Raw genomic sequence first — 5,000 nt, 5'->3', positions numbered from 1 at the left:
TAACTCTCAAAAGGGGTTGATGTGTGCAAAAGTGTGCATCAATGGGAAGTCCACACAGGCAAAGGTAGATACAGGAGCCTCACACAACCTTGCCTTGATGGAGGAGGCAAAGGAACTCGGGCCAAGGGCATCCTAAGGCTATCAACTCCAAAGAATACCCAATACATAATGTTGCTCGAGAGGTCGAGATGAAACTTGGGACTAAAGGAGTTCTCCAACACCATCAAGGGGCTAGGTGCTTACTTGCCCTTGGATGGGAGGGCAAGATAAGGAGAATTTGAGAGCAAGCCATCCATGCCAAGAAGGGGAAGATGCAAATGAGAGAACGGAGACAACCCGACGACGTTGTAGGAGGCCTAAGTTATGTGACTACAATAAGAACTCCAGTAGGCGTTACTCCTTACGGGAGGGAGGCTAATTTGGTTGCTGGCCCAATATTCCAGTGACACAAACTATCTCCTTACATGGAGTATTTAGTCAAGTGGAAGGGGCAACCAGAGAGCGAGATGAGATGGGAAACAACTGGCATACTGAGACGGCTCGTGAATAAAAGTACCACAAGGAGGTTGCGACGAGGGCATCAGAGATTTTTGTGGAGAAGAGTGTCACGACCTGCCCAACATAGGCCCACAGGCCTAGCTCACCAAGCCCATGGACTTAGGCCATTAGGCTAAATAAGGTCCAAGTTCTAGAGTTTTCTACAAAGATGAAGTAACAATAGATATTTTATTGTAGATATTTGTTGAAGATATTTATAAGAGATTTCTAGAGCTCCGCTAAGGAGGTGGGAAGCTTCTAGTTTCCTCCCTAACCGTTGGATGGAGGACATTTGTAAATATCTTAGCCATCCATTGTAACTTGGGGTAGGTGTTGCCTCATTTGGCAAAGGCACTCACCAAGGACCAACCAAGAGTGTTCAACTAAGCAAGTGAGTTCTCAAGCCTTGTACTCAAGAGTTCTCTAGTGCAATACAAGTTCATTCTTCTCAAACTCACTCTTATGTTCACTTCTTCTCTTCCCAAGTCCCTTAAGGAGGGTGGTTAGGCTGACTTAGTGCTAGTGGAAGTGTTAAGTGCCGGCGTGGTTGCTTAGAAAGGTGGTGCCTATGCGTGTCCCCAAGTGTTGACTACATATTCCCATGTGTGCACATTGAATGGCCGCACAACACCCCAAGTGTTGACTACATGTGCACATTGAATGGCCCAAGTGTTGCCTAACTTTGCCCATGCATGCCCACAACTGTTGCCTAAGTGTGCACCCAAGTGTGCCTGTGCATGCTCTTGAATGCCCCAAGTGTCACCTTAAGTGTGCCTATACGTGCCCCCAAGTGTTGAATAAGTGTGTCTACGCATGCACCCAAGTGTAGCCCAAATGTTGCCTAATTGTGCCCTTGAATGCCCTGAATGTTGCCTAAGTGTGCTCTTGAATGCTGCAAGTGTGCACGACTGCGAGCAAGGCTGCACTATCACGCGCATGGATGCTGGCATGGCTACACATGTCGCGTGCATGATGACAGGCTCTCTTGCACATGGCTGCACTACCGAGCGCGCAAGTGGCTAGTATGGCCTAACAAGGTGCAGGCTAACACTCGCGTGGTAGCAAGCAAGGCTGTACTGCACGGACATGGATGCTGGCTATCGTGCAATGGTGCAGGCATGGCTACACTACCACACAGAAGGCAGCTGGCATGGCCGTGCAAGGTGTAGGCATCGCTGCAGGCATGGTTGCACTAGCACGCCCAAGGCTGCTGGTGTCGAGGCAGGCTGCCGCGCACATGGTTACATTCCACCTCACGCACGGCTGCGGGTAAGGCTCCACTATCGCTAGCATGGGTGCAGGCTATAGCGCACATGGCTGGGGGCAAGGGTGCACCACCACACATAAGGTGGTAGGCAACAACACATATTGCTGTGGGAAAGGGTGGACAACCGTAGGCAAGGTGGCAGGCATGGCTGCACATAGCTGCGGGCAATGGTGCAGGCTGCGACCACGGCTGCGCATGCCCTGCACAATGTTATGCACGAGGCTACACATGCCATGCGAAAGGTTACAGGTATGGCGCACAAGACACGCAAATGGCTGCACAGCCACGCCCAAGGTTACGTTCCGTACCTCACATGTCGCGCGCTTGGCTACACTAACGTGTGCAAGGTTGCTGGCATGGCCGCACATGCCGTGCCCCTGGCTGCCCTACCACTCGCAAGGTTGCGTGCATTGCTGCACACCACCCTACAGGTCGCATGCATTGTTGCATGTGCCATGTCGATCGCTACCTCGCCGCACGCTTGGCTTTGGGAGTTACCGGACGTGCCGTGCATGAGGTTACAGGAACGGCTGCACCGTCGTGCACAAGGTTGCATTGTGTGGTCGCACATGCATCGTGCATGGCTTCACTACCACGTGCAAGTTCACGGGCGTGGCCTCCTACGCAGTGATCGTGATGGCTGGCATGGCGGCACATGCGATAGGTATTTCAGCACAGGGCGCTTGCAAGGTTGCAGGCATTGCTGCACTTCCGTGCCCTGTCTGCAGTCCGCCATGCACATAGCCGCATACAAATGGCTCACACAAGGGTGCTACCGTGGTCCCCATAGCCCATGCAATAGAGACTCCTTTGCGGCCTTCGGCTGCACATGAGGTACCAACTACTGCACACGTCCAGGCCATACCTGCAGAACATAGTTTGGGTCTTTAAATCATGTTGTGTAAAACATCCATTTGGCTTAGAAAAGCCTTGCAATTGGCTATTTAGCACTCAAAGTACAATCATTTTCACTTAAACCCTGTATTTCCATTTTTTTGGATATTTTTCATAATGTTTCAATCATAAAATATTAAAAAATATCAAAATATGTTGGAATGGTCCAATATCTTTTCAAAACATTCTATCAACCTTTGGAAGACATCCAAAATTTAGTTTTCAGAAAAATACATTAAAATGAAGTTTTCATAGTTTTTGAATTTAATATGTTTTTTAATATTAAGAAATTAATAAAAAAATAAATATTTATTACAAAACTATGATTTTTACATGAAAATAATCTTTGGATTTTTCCTTAATTTCATACCAAGTTTCATTTGATTTGGATATTTGAAGCTCAAACAATAGTCTGGAATATTTTTTTGGGGTCGTCATGTCTCCTTCTGGAAAGGGGCAAAGGGCATAAGAGCTACCTTGCGGGAGGGGGGTGCCACTCTCCCCGGGTGGTTTTCGAGGGGTCGTATAGGGGGGCAGCAGACAATGAGCGGGCATGGTAGGCAAACCCAAAAGACCCATGGAATGGGAAATAAAGTGAAATGGCACGTTGGTTTCGATGAGTTGGCGCTTGGTGTGCTCCGAGGCCTGCCACTGCATGCAGCTGGACGAGCATGGCTGCTTGCCTTGCATGCCATGACCCCATAGCTACTGTCACATGTGCTAGTCATGGCAAAATATGCCCAACGAAGGTGCACGTCCTTGCGAATGGTCAGCCCTTCTGTTGCACAATGCCTCCCCCTTCTGCCGCACAGTATTGCCTGCCACCGTGGGCTGCTAGATGCACATGGCTGCCTGCCATGTGTTGCCACACCCCCACTTCTACTGCCACAAGTGCCCGTCCATGCACAGCATGCCCAACAAAGGCATGGCATGTGAAAACATGTACATGGCGCGTTCGTCCCGATGGTCATCCCCTCTACCGCACATAGTTGCCTGCCATTGTGTGCTGCTGGGCACACATGGCTGCCTGCCTTACGCTGTCGTGCCTCCACATCTTTCACCACATGCGTCTGTCACCGTACAGCATGCCCAAGAGTGGCATGTGCAAAACATCTACACGGTATGTTGGTTTCGAAGATTTGGCCCTTGGTGTGGGTTTTGCCTGCCACAACGTGTTGCTTGGCCTTTATGGTTGCCTACTATATATCGCTATGCCTCGACAGCTGTTGCCTCCTACACTCATAGCTGGAAAGAAAGCCCAACAAAGGTTTGGTATGTATGTGAAAATAAGTACATGGCTCGTCTGTCTAGTTGGTCAGCCCATCTGCCGCACACCACTACCTGCAACTGTGTGCTGCTGGGTGCGCATGGCTCCCTACCTTCCATTGCCATATTCCTATAGTTGCTATCACATGTGTCCGTAGCTACACAGCATTTTCAAGAGAGGCATGGCATTTGAAAATAAGAAAATGGCCAATGCATCTCGATATTCTGCCCCTCTGCCTCACACCATTGCCTGCCACCCTGGGCTGTTGGGTGTACAAGGGTTCTTTCCTTGTGCTGCCATGCTCCCACAGGTGCAGCCAAATGCACCTGTAGGTGCAAGGCATGCCCAAGATAGGCCTGGCATGTGAAAATCACCATCAAGGCACGTTGGTTCCGATGACTACCTTTGATGTGCATTGTGGCCTGCCAGGGCATGCTACTGGGTGTGCATGGCTCCCCGCATAGTTGTTGCCACATACGTCGGTAGCCACATAGCATGCCCAAGAGTTATATGGCATGTGAAGGACAACAACATGGCATGATGGTCCGGATGATTAGCCCCTTGTTTTGCACCTTGGCTGGCCAATGCGAGCTGGTGGGTTTGCATGGCTGCCTCCACATTGCACCTACACCCTCACCGCAGCCTACTGCCACTTTTACTAGTTTTTGTACAGCATGCCCAAGAGAGTCATGGCATGTGAAAAACGTGGAAATGACGCGTTGGCCCCGTTGATTAATCCCATCTAGGCACTGTGGCAATTTAACGTGCTTTGCTTCCTGCCATGTGCAGTTGTGCTAGTGCCACTTTTTATGAGCGTGGCCATAGTCACGCATTTCCACCCCTCTTGGCTCTTTGGCTTGTCGTCATATGTAGGTCATGGTGCAAGGGGTGGGCTATTGTCTACATTGACATGCCTAATGAATGGGTTTCATGGAATCATTGGTCAAGTCAATGTGCACAATAAATATTTGGTTGGTCCCTCCCTCCCATCCCATTGTTTTTTTTTTTTAATTGCATTATTGTGGGTTTGTTGCT

Source organism: Macadamia integrifolia, chromosome 10 (assembly GCF_013358625.1).
Source record: "Macadamia integrifolia cultivar HAES 741 chromosome 10, SCU_Mint_v3, whole genome shotgun sequence".
In the NCBI taxonomy this organism is placed as follows: Eukaryota; Viridiplantae; Streptophyta; class Magnoliopsida; order Proteales; family Proteaceae; genus Macadamia; species Macadamia integrifolia.
This window is presented reverse-complemented; position numbering follows the sequence as displayed.